At 43.0% G+C, this 11804-nt stretch overlaps 3 non-coding genes across 3 annotated transcripts; 1 reads left to right on the forward strand and 2 right to left on the reverse strand.

Moving 5' to 3' along the window:
• Nucleotides 1-872: 872 nt before the first annotated feature.
• On the reverse strand, nucleotides 873-960 carry trnap-ugg (transfer RNA proline (anticodon UGG)). The gene is given in 2 exon segments: nucleotides 873-908; nucleotides 925-960. It is a non-coding gene; the product is annotated as a tRNA-Pro (tRNA).
• Nucleotides 961-3085: 2125 nt separating this feature from the next.
• trnap-ugg (transfer RNA proline (anticodon UGG)) lies at nucleotides 3086-3173 on the reverse strand. The gene is given in 2 exon segments: nucleotides 3086-3121; nucleotides 3138-3173. It is a non-coding gene; the product is annotated as a tRNA-Pro (tRNA).
• Nucleotides 3174-11131: 7958 nt separating this feature from the next.
• trnai-uau (transfer RNA isoleucine (anticodon UAU)) lies at nucleotides 11132-11225 on the forward strand. The gene is made up of 2 exons: nucleotides 11132-11169; nucleotides 11190-11225. It is a non-coding gene; the product is annotated as a tRNA-Ile (tRNA).
• The last annotated feature ends 579 nt before the right edge of the window (nucleotides 11226-11804 follow it).

Here is an 11804-nt window from a genome sequence, read left to right on the forward strand (position 1 = left end):
AAACAGAGTATTCTGTAAAACTCAGCAGGTCGTGCAGATTCTGTGGATGAAGAGCCCGGGTTCACGTTCAGTCAGATGATCATTCTGATATTTTCGGAAAAATGTAAAGTTTACAGATTTTTTCAACAAAAATAGCGCTTAGAAAAAATAGGCAGCGAGGAAGGACAAAAGGGAAAGTCTGTGATACAGTGGAGCGTCGGAGTGATTGAATAATAAATGACACAATGCGAAAAAGGCAAAGTGGGTGGTAAGCGGGCAATAAAGTAACAAAGGATGGTCCACAGGAGGTGTTAGTGGGAACAGCAGAACCATTACCAGACAATGGGAGCAGTGCTTATGATACGATACGCTGAACCTAATGTTGAGGGCAGAAGACTATAACATGCTGAAATATAGGGTGTGAACGACTTTTAATTAGACCAGGCAGCTTGGCCACCCCGGATTGATTTCCTGTATGTTTTGAATTCGGCAGCCAAGGGACTAATTCAAAAGCCAGCTTCTCACATCTTTTCGGCGCGAGAGAAACAGGACGCACTCATATTCAGGGCAGAGTATCTTTCACGTTGAAGTGGAGATTGACGCCGAATGTATGCTTATCCCAATGGAGGTGACCTCATGCATGCGAAAATTAAGATATATTGATCAAGGATTGGCCGGAACCAAACACGGGTTTAGGTTGTCCAATGAGACACAGAGCCGAGTACATCTGAGATACTTTAATTTTACTCAGTTCGGTGAGTTTCACTTTGCTCCTGGGAAACTCCAGGATTTGGACGATGTGGGAACAACGGACCGAAATCACACATTTGAAATTTGTCTCTTTTCTCATATGTCGACCGACTCAGAAGCTTTTCTTTGACTAAAAGTCAGCAGGGCTCGTCCGGGATTTGAACCCGGGACCTCTCGCATTTCAATTCTAAAAATCCCAAAGCGAGAATCATACCGCTAGACTAACGAGCCGCCCACAGCAAAAACCGTAGCTCTAAGATTGTGACGGTAGTTTAGTATTCGGCCCATCGTGCCTGTGCTGACTCTCAGAGACCTATCTGATGAGTCCCCCTCTCCATCGTCCTGCTAATGTTTTCCCTTTGATGAATATATTATTAATTTGAGACATTACATTACCAAAGAGCTGCATCCTTGTCAGTAAAAAGTTGAATTTGGCAATGAGGTTAAATGTGATTCACAAAAAAACGAGAGGGGTCAAATGTTTAACACAATAATGACGAGATTGGGAGCACACTGGATTAGCAGTCCATCGACTGAACCTCTCGGCCACCTCGTCTCCTACTTACAGCAACGTCAGACATCTATCCACTCCTTTTTGCATCAAAACAGAAATAATGTGCAAGAAAGTTTACTTCACCGCCTGTTCTGCCCACGCAACCAGATCGGCAGTGATGAAAATGTGCCATTAGTTTCTTAAAGCAAACAGCCTTCCTTTACATCAGGTGAGTGACTGTACGAGATGGTTGGTTTTGAGGCAGAATCAAAATAATAAATATAAAATTTCACACGGCGAGTAAGTTGACCGTGGCAAGACTCGAACCTGCAATCTTCTGATAGCATCGCGGTAAGAACCGAAGTCAGATGCTTAATCCATTCGAGAAAGCGGCCGCTGCCGTTGGCGCAACATTTGTTGTTTTTTTATATTGAGAGTAAATTTGGGACAAGGGTTATATCAAGGAGTGAATTTCGAAAAACATGAGCATATTTCGAGTAATGAATAGATGCGCTGCGATATGGAAGCGCACGGGCACAGGCAACGTCAATGTAGCTTGAAACACAACAGTTTTACAATTCGGCCATCGCAGCTGAAATCACATTCTTTTTAAAACTATACAGGATGATCCTGCATTTTGATAAAATACGTCTTAAAAGAGCAAATTATGAACCGGAACTGAGAACCATCCCGTTTAAACAGACACCAAATGATCCGGGACTGCAAGCACACCCCTCTTGTACAGATGCAGAATGACCCTTGACTTACAGCAGTTCCGTTTTAAAATAAAAAAGTGGGATTTCTGTCATTCTTGAAGGCAATTGTGCTGTGTGTGAATAAACGTGGGGCTGAGGACCACGCGGGTCTGCGAAGGTTATTGAAGCCACAATTGATAGACAGGCAGGAAGGAGGGAGGGAAGTAAAACCAACCCGACAAAAAGTAAATTTTCACGTTTTCACGTTCAATAGGATAATCATTCAGATGGTTTAGGGAAAAGTTAAAGATTCCTGACTTTTTCAACAAAATCAGCGCCTGGAAAATATAGGCAGCGTGAAAGGACAAAAGGGAATGGCTGTGATACAGTGGAACGCAGAAGTGATTAAATAATAAATGGCACAACGGGGAAACGGCGAAGTGGGTGGTGATCGGGGAATAAAGTAACAAAGAATCGTCCAGGAATGGTGTTAGTGGGAACAGCAGAACCATTATCTGACAATGGGAGCGGTCCTTATGATCCCATATGTTCAAGCTAATGCTGAGGCCAGAAGCCGATAAAATGCCTAAAATATAGGTGTCAACGCCATTACCAGACAATGGTAGTGATGCTTACGATCCGATACGCTGAACCTAGTGTTGAGGCCAGAAGACTATAACATGCCTGAAATATAGGGCCTTTTAATCAGACCAGGCAGCTTGGCCTCCCGGATTGATTTCTTATCCGGTTTGAATTCGGCAGCCAAGGGATTAATTCAAAAGTCACCTTCTCACGACTTTTCAGCGCTCGAGAAACAGGATGCATTCATATTCAGGGCAGAGTTTGCTTCACGTTGAAGTTGAGATTGACGCTGAATGTGTGCTTATCCCAATGGAGGTGAGTTCATTCGTGCAGAAACGAAGATATACTGATCAAGTATTGGTCGGAATTAAACACAGGTTTAGCTTGTCCAATGAGAAACAGAGCCGAGTACATCTGAGATACTTTCATTTTACTCAGTTCGGTGAGTTTCACTTTGCTCCTGGGAAACTCCAGGATTTGGACGATGTGGGAACAACGGAGCGACATCACACGTTTTAATTTGAAATATGTACGTTTTCTCACATGTCGACCTGCTCAGAAGCGGTTCTTTGACTAAAAGTTGGCAGGGCTCGTCCGGGATTTGAACCCGGGACCTCTCGCATGTCAATTGTGAAAATCCCAAAGCGAGAATCATATCCCTAGACCAACGAGCCGCCGACAATGAGGAGTGTAACTCTCAGATTCTGACGGTAGTTTACTATTCAGCCCATCGTGCCTGTGCTGACTCTCAGAGACCGATCTGATGAGTCCCCCTCTCCATCGTACTGCTAATGTTTTCCCTTTGATGAATATATTATAAATTTGAGACATTACATTAACAAAGAGCTGCATCCTTGTCAGTGAAAAGTGAATTTGGCATTGAGGTTAAATGTGATTGACAAAAAAAACAGAGGGATCAAAATCTGAGATATTTAAATGTTACTCAAAAAAGTAAATGTCACCTTGTTTCTGTGAAACTCTGCGATTTGGACGCCATGGGAACAACTGCGGGAAATTACACGTTTTCATTTAAAATTTTAATTTTTCTCACATGTCGACCGGCTGTGAGAAGCGGATTTTGTCTAAAAGATAGCGGAGCTCGTTCGGGATTTGAAAACGAGATCTCTTACATTTGAATTATGAAAATCTCGAAGCGAGAAGCTCAACCCTGGACCAACGAGCCGCCGACAGCGACATGCTTCGGGCTCAGACTCTGACGTTAGTTCACTATTCGGCCCATCCTGCATGTACTGTCTCTCAGAGACCATGTAATTAGACCCCATGATCATAGCCCTGCTAATGTTTTCCCTTTGATCAATATATTATTAATTTGAAACATTACATGACCAAAGTGCAGCATCCTTGTCACGAAATGTTGAATTTGGCCATGAGATTAAATATGATTGAAAAAATAACCGAAAGGGTCAATTGCTTAACATCTTAACGACGAGGATGGAATTCGAACTCACGCATGCACAGCACACTGGATTAGCAGATCTTCATCTGAAGTTTTACGGCCACCTCGTCTCCTATTGCTAGCTACGTCAGCAATTGAATCTGCTGGTTTTTGCATCCAAACACAAATAATGTTGAAGAAAATCTACTTCACCGCTTTTTCTGCCCGTGCAACCAGATCGACAGTGAAAATGTGCCATTAGCTTCTTGAAGCAAACAGCCTTCCTTTCCCTCATGTCAGTGACTGCACTAGATGGCTGGTTTTGTGGAAGAATGACAACAAAGAATATAACAGTTCCCGCAGCGAGTTAATTTGCAGCAGCAAGATTCCAGCCTGCAAATTTCTGATAACGTCGCGGTTGTAATCAAAATCAGACGCCTTATCCATTAAGCCACGCGGCTGCTGCAATGAGGAAAAACATTGTTGTTGTTTATATTCCGAGCAAATTAGGGGCAACAGCTATATCAAGGAGTGGGTTTTGGAAAAGCTGAGCATATTTCAAGTAAATGAACAGAAACGCTGCTATCTGGGTGCGCAATTTATCTGGGCTTGGAACTTGGAACACGACAGCTTAATTCGGTCATCACAGCTGAAATCACACTCCTTTTCAAAATATACATGGTGATCCGGGACTATGTGAAAATCCGTCTTGAAGGGAAAGATTATGCACCGGAACTGACAACCATCCCGTTTAAACAGACACAGAATGATCCGGGACTGCAAGCACATCCCTTTTATACAGATGCAGAATGACCCTTGACTGGGTATGAAAGCAAATACCCCTGAAGCAGATAAAGAATGTTCTTGGACTGCGAGTTCTTTAATTTTAAACCGGCCCAGAATGACCCGGGTCTGAGAGCAAATCCCTTTGAAAACAGACATAGATTGATCCTGGACTGACAGCAAATCCATTTCGACAGACACAAACTAATCCGGGACCTCTCGCCTTTCCACTGTGATAATCCCAAAGAGAGAATCATACCCCTAGACCAAGGAGCAGCCGACAGTAAAGTGCGTAACCCATTCTATATTAAAAGGGCATATTTTGACGGCAGTGAAGAAAGCTATTCGGCCCAACTTGGTTGTGCTGTGTCTCTGAGAGAGCGATCAAATTAGTCCCCCTCCCCATAATCTTGCGAATAAGAACATAAGAACGTAAATTTTACCTTTGATGAATATATTGGTCCTGAAGTCATTGTGCTCGGCTTCCCCCAGGCGCTCAGCTGAAAATAGTGATAACGTTCCACAACTACCTTTTGCTCCTGCACCGTCCGCATCTGAGGCATTCTCTTCCCGCCCTTCGCAGCGCATTCACGTCTTGGAACTGTGGGGGGATAAGCTGGATTCACGTGGCTCTGGACAGCGAAAGAAGGTACAGTATTATCATTTGTAATAATAGCATCTCCTTCAGTAGGGGTTCTCAATATTACGAATGAAAACGCCCCCATCACCCAAACACACATAAAAAGTTAAAAAAAAACACCTCACGTATTTAATATTAATTTAAATTAAAGTTAACAAATGTGTTAGAAAAAAATATATTTTTCGAATTTAAAAAAAAGTTTGTTATTTAGGGTTTAAAATAAACCTTCCTTAGTGAACAGATTTTTTAAACATAAAAATGTTATTACATTTTATTTGTAGATGTTTTTATATTTTTTTACATGTTTTAAAACACTTATGCTGATAAAAGTAGGCTATGCGCCAGCTTTTCCCAGGCGCAAGAAATTTAAGGACATTCGCTGAGCAATAGATAGCAAATAGTGCATACTCACCCATCGAATATCCTTCTGCTGAAGAGCGTTCGATCTGTCAAGCAAGAATTTGACATTGGGAAACCTGATTTTCAGTGCATGCGCCTCGCACGCCAAGGAAGGGGTTTTGTGAGTCCGTGCTGGTTGCATACATATTCCGTACAGACCCAGTCAGGCCGGAATTACAGGCCCTACATTAATTTGAGACATGACATGACCAAAGTGCAGCATCCTTGACAGTAAAAGGCAAATTTGGCCATGAGGCTTTATGTGATTGACAAAACAACAAAAGGATTCCAACGTTTAACACAATAAGAACGAGTCTGGGATTCGGACCTGAGCATGCAGATCACAATGGATTAGCAGTTATTCGCCTTAAACTCTGGGCCACCTCGTCTCCCGTTTGCAGCAACGTTAGGCATTCAAATTCCTGCTTTTTGCATCCAAGCAGAAATATCCTGCAAAATGTCCACTTCACCGCTTGTCCTGCTTAAGCAACCAGATCGACAATGTTGTAAATGTGCCATCCGCTTCTTAAAGCAAACGGCTTTCCATTACCTTTGGTGAGTGACTGTACACACGTGGAGTTAAGTGCACCAGATACAGCAGAAGTAGGAGCTGCTGGAACAGCGGAGTTAGGATATTCATAAAAAGTATGAATTGGGTTAGGGCAGCAGAAACAGGGGAAGTAGGAGCTCTGCAAACAGGGAAATTTGAAGCTCCAGAAACGGGAATTAGGAGCTCCAGAAACAGCAGCATTGGTTGATCTACAGCAACAGCGGAATGAGAGAGCGCTAAAATGAGAGGAAATAGAATCAAGAAACAGTTGAATTAGAATCTCCAGAAACACGGAGAATGAGGATCAACGGAAACAGTGTAATCAGGACCTCCGGATACGAGGGATTTATGAAGGGCCACCAGAAATAGGCGAATTAGGAGATCATGACAGAAACCTGAAAATTAGCAGAGAGCTCCACAAACAGAGAAATTGCTAGACCGCTCCAGTTCTTAGCTCTAAATACTGGGGAGTTAGGAGAGGGCATCATAATCAGGGAAAGGAGGAGCTCTAGAAATAAGGTAATTAGAAAGAGGAAAATTAAGAGCTCCAGCACTTTACCTTGTAAAGCAGGGGAATTAGGAGCAGCAGAAAAGGAGAGATAGGAGTTAAAGAAAGAAATGAATTAGGATCACTTGATACAGGGGAAATATGAGCTCCAGTGACAGGGACATTAGTTACTCCAAAACAAGGGAAAAAGAAGCTACTGAAACAGTAGAACGAGCAGCTGCAGAAACAGTGGAATTGGAGCGCCAGAAAGAGGATAATCTGGAGTTCCTGACGCAGGGAAATGAGGAGCTCCAGAAACTGGGGAAATAGAAACAGCTGAATCAGAGCAATGAGGACTCCAAGAAAATGGAGAATTAGGAGCTGCAGAAATTGGGGAATAAGGAGTTCGAAACATGGAATTAGGAGCTCCTGATACAAAGGGATAAGGAGCTCCTGAAACAGAGGGATAACGAGCTCCTGAAATAGGGGAATTAGGAGTTCCTGAAACAGAGGGATAACGAGCTCCTAAAACAGTGGGATAAGGAGCTCATGAAACAGAGGGATAAGGAGCTTCTGAAACATGGGGAATTCAGACACCGGCTACACGAAATTAGGAGTTTCAGATCCAGGGGCATTTGGTGTTCAAAAGACAGGTGAATTATGACCAGCAAAAACCGGAGGATTAGGAGAGATTACAGAACTTGCACTACTAAATATCATTGTCAGGCACAGTGTCGAAGTATAATATACTCTGATCCATCGTTCTTAGGTTCAATGTGGAAGAATTTACACTTCGCCACAGGGACCTATAACTGCACAGTTTTTTTCGCAAACACTTACTAAACGTCTCTTTGCAACTTTATGTTCCACGATACTATTTTCAGTGTCAGTTACATTGTTATATACTAAAATTGGACGAGAGAGCGAGATTGGAAAGAGTCTCCCCGTTTATTTTTCTTTCTCTGTCTCCTCACATCTGTCTTTCTTTCTGTCTCGCCATCTGTTTCCAACACTCTCTCGTCCTATCTATCACTCCGTCGACTTTCTCGCCACGTGTGTAACCCCCGCCTGTCTTTCTTTGTGCCCCTCCCGCCTGTCTCTCCGTCTGACGCCCACTGTATTTTTCTTTCCTCTGCTGTTATCTCTTTTTCCGTCTCCCCGTCTGTGCCCATTAGTCTCTCCCCCTCCACCCTCTCCCGTCTGTCTCTCCAGTCTGTCCCTTGAAGTTCTCGTACCGTCTGGCCCCACAGTCTGTCAACCTACTTCTCTTACTGCCTTCCTCTGTCGCGACATCCCTGTCTCCCTCCTGTTTAACTCCACCGTTTGTCACCCTCGCTGTCTCCCCTTTCTGGCTGTCTCTCTCCCGAACTTTGCTGTGTCTGTCTGGTCCGTCTGTTCTATTTCTGACTTGCCCGTTTCCGTCTGCTGTATCACTCTCTCCTTCATCCCCTAAAGGCTATTAGTGAACCAGATGAATTGTTACGACACTCCAGTATTATCATTGTCATTTCTTATACTAGCTCTTTAAATTCAGATTGATGCAATTAACTGAATTTAAATTCCTCAGCTGCCTTTGCAGGATCTCAAGTTATATCTCGGAAACTTTGGACCAGGCCTCTGGATTAGGAGTTCAGTAACATTCCCATTCTGCTACCGTACGATCTCTCTCTCTCTCTCTCTCGGTGTATTACCGGTCTGACTCCTCCTTCTTTCTCCCCACCTGCCTCTCTCTGTCTTTTTCCACCGCCTGTCTCCATCAGTCTATTTTCCCACTCTCCTACCCATGTCTGTCTCTCGCTCTGATCCCCCATATGTCTCTCTTATTCTCCCTCCTCGTAGGTCTTTCTGGTCCTCTCTCTCCTGTATGCCTCTCTCTCTGTCTCTGTCTCCTCATCTGTATGCCGTTGCTGTCTCCCCCATCTGTATCACTCGGCGTCTCCCCCTATCTACCCCGATTGTTTCAGCCAACTCGCTGTTTATCTGTCTCTTAAACCTCTGTCTCAACCGCTCTCTCTCATTCTCACTGCCTCACCCCACCGTCTGTCTGTCTCTCTCTATCTCAGTCCAGTTTGCTATCTTTCTGGCTAGCTCCCGTCTGCCTACCCTGTCTGTCACTTACAGTCTCCCTTCCACCATTCACCCTCTTCTGCCCCTGTCTTTCGCTCTCTGTCTGCCTTCCGTCAGTCTTCCCCGTCTGCCTCTCATATCTGAGAACGGCTGAAATGTCATCACACGCAAAGCACAAAATCTGATTCAAGTTTGGCAGGCTCTCTGTTGCCATGTATTTCCCTCAGTCTGAAACAGAATATGACATGTTGTGAATGGCGATTGCAATAATTATTAATCTTTCACAGAGTGTTATGAAATTAATTTAATAAGCTTCATTTTAATTTAATGAATCCCGGAACGGGCATCGAAACTGTGTCGACGAGAATAGAGCGCTGCATCCTAACAACTAGGTGGTGGTCACAGGGGTGAGTAAACATTGATATCGAGAACTCGTGAACCAGTCAGACAGCCTCTGTGAGAATGTTCAAATGGAGACTGTTCAAAGTAAACTAGTGGCAACAGCAGTGAACTGCAATTTAAAAAACAGCCAAAGCCTGTATTTTTCCCCGGCTCCCATGGCGGAAATTAAACGGCACAAGTTAACCATTTTGTAGATTGAATGTGTTTTCTAACTGGCTCGTTTTATTAACTGTAAAATATATGATTTATCATAAAGACTTGGACATTTCATTGCAGTCCTCTGATGTTGCGACTTTACAAGAACAACAACGACACTTTAGCTCCAAGATTCATGCGTGGTACCTGGATTGGTTTCAATACCTACAAACTGGCGATTTAGGATTACAATATCGGACAGTGTCTGCATTGCACTGTTGAAGCTTCACGTCAATGATATTTAATCACAAACCAGTCATCAGAAGTGTTTTTCTAGAGATGCTGCTTGACTGGCTGAGTATATCCTACATTTTCTGATTTCATTTCAGTTTTACAGGATTCGCAGTACTTTGTTTTTGAAGCTAAAAAGTAACATAAGTTGACGTCATTGGCGATTCAACAGTCAGTACCTTTATGCAATGGCAAACGTGAGTCATGCGTGGTGTGCATCCTCCCTGCTGCCAGGTAAAGAACATCACTGAGTCGGTGCAGAACATTCTGAGAGGTGAAGGGGAGCAGCCGTGATCTATGTGCTAACCATTGACATAAGTAATGAAGGGGATGAGTTCCTTTAGTCACAGTTTCAAGTGCAATTGAGGAAATATATGAGCAGGACCACAAAGGTATTCTATGGATTATTTCCAGTGCACCGCGCAATTGAATTTAGAAATGGCAACGTGTGTCTGGATAAACGGTGCACGAGGTTGTGCTCCAGAATCCGGGGGCATTGGGACCAGTTCTGGCGCAGGAGTGACCTGTTACAGTACGTCGCGTTGTACATCAATAGAGCTCGCGGGAAGGTTAACTACTGGGGCGGGTGAGGGATTGAACTAATTTGCCAGTGGATTTGTGTACCAGGATGAAACATCTGTAGATGTTGTAATTATGCCTTTTTACACAAGTCCAATTGATTATTATATATCAACTATAGCAGTGAACGTGGCCTCAGACACCATATTTCAGCCCATCCTTGGGAAACGATATACCACGGCTCGCCCAAACCTTCCCTTACACTGAGCACAAGCACAGGAAACACAGGCACATCAGAATTTGCTGAGGACCGTAGAGAGTACAATGTTCTTTGATTAGTGATTGCTCGAAGTATATGTTGGTGTTTCTGTTGCAATTTGTTCTGTGGGATATAAATATATTTTGTATATCTATGTTAGTGTTTATGCATTTGAATGCAACAAAGTTATTTATAATAGTATTGTGGAGCATCTGTATTTGTTATAAATGTATTTTCTGTGCATACCTTTCTATCTATGTTACTTTTAAACACCTCGCAAATAAACGTAAATACAATTATAGCACAGCGATACTTCGAGATAAATTCATAAAGAAAACAGACATAAAACAAGTACATTTATAAAATCAAAGATATGAACACAAATAATTTGATTATCAAGGTTCCACACAATTTAATTTACAAATCACAGATAGATGCACAGATATATTTATAAATTTCCCGCAAGGACATCCAAATTCATTACAAATAACAAAATGGATTACACACGAAAATAAAACACGTCTATGGCGAAAAAGTTTGGAGTCGCAATAACTGAAGGCTTCTTGCAGAGAGCCGGCACTGACACGATGGGATGAACAGCTTCCTTCTGTGTTGAATGATTCGATGAATCTTTGTCTTCTTGCTTGTGAGACAGATGGAACAGGCAGCTCTATGATGGGAGCACTGATACCGCACTGCATGCAGCTCTAGTGGCGCAATCGGTTAGCGCGCGGTACTTATATGACAGTGCAGGCCTGGGAAATGCCGAGGTTGTGAGTTCGAGCCTCACCTAGAGCAACCGATGATTTTGCATGTGATGTCTGAAGCCGTTTTATATTTATCCATCTGTCTTGTATATTCGGCCATGTATCACGGTGCTGTCTGTCTCTCTCACTCCGGTTATCTCAGTGGCAATCTGTGGGCCATTTGTCAATGAATACCCGTGTCTGTTCCCCACATGTGATAAATGAGGGGATCAAACAATTCCTCATCTAATTCTACGGAACTAATGAGCCAACATTTATAACAAGATACAGTTTATTGTAAATATAACAGTCAATCTTGAGTGATAGAGGTTCAATTCTGCGCAAAACCAAACTGTGATCTCAACGTGTTTCCAATAAACCGCTTTTTAATATATTGTCGCAAGCGCTGCCATTGTAGCTCAATGAATTTCATAATTACTAAACATATGAAACGGTAGGGTTCTGAGACTGTAGAATGCCCTCGACCAGAGCAACATTTAAAACAAGGTTACCAACTGGCAGCGTGCAGGAGGAAGGGAAGAGAGTAAACAGAGCCACAGAAAAGCCACGGGAGTTTCGGATGCTTCGGGAGTTTTTCCTGTGACAACAGCATAAACATTTAATCAGTAAC

Source organism: Pristiophorus japonicus, unplaced genomic scaffold (genome assembly GCF_044704955.1).
Source record: "Pristiophorus japonicus isolate sPriJap1 unplaced genomic scaffold, sPriJap1.hap1 HAP1_SCAFFOLD_62, whole genome shotgun sequence".
Classification (NCBI taxonomy): Eukaryota; Metazoa; Chordata; class Chondrichthyes; family Pristiophoridae; genus Pristiophorus; species Pristiophorus japonicus.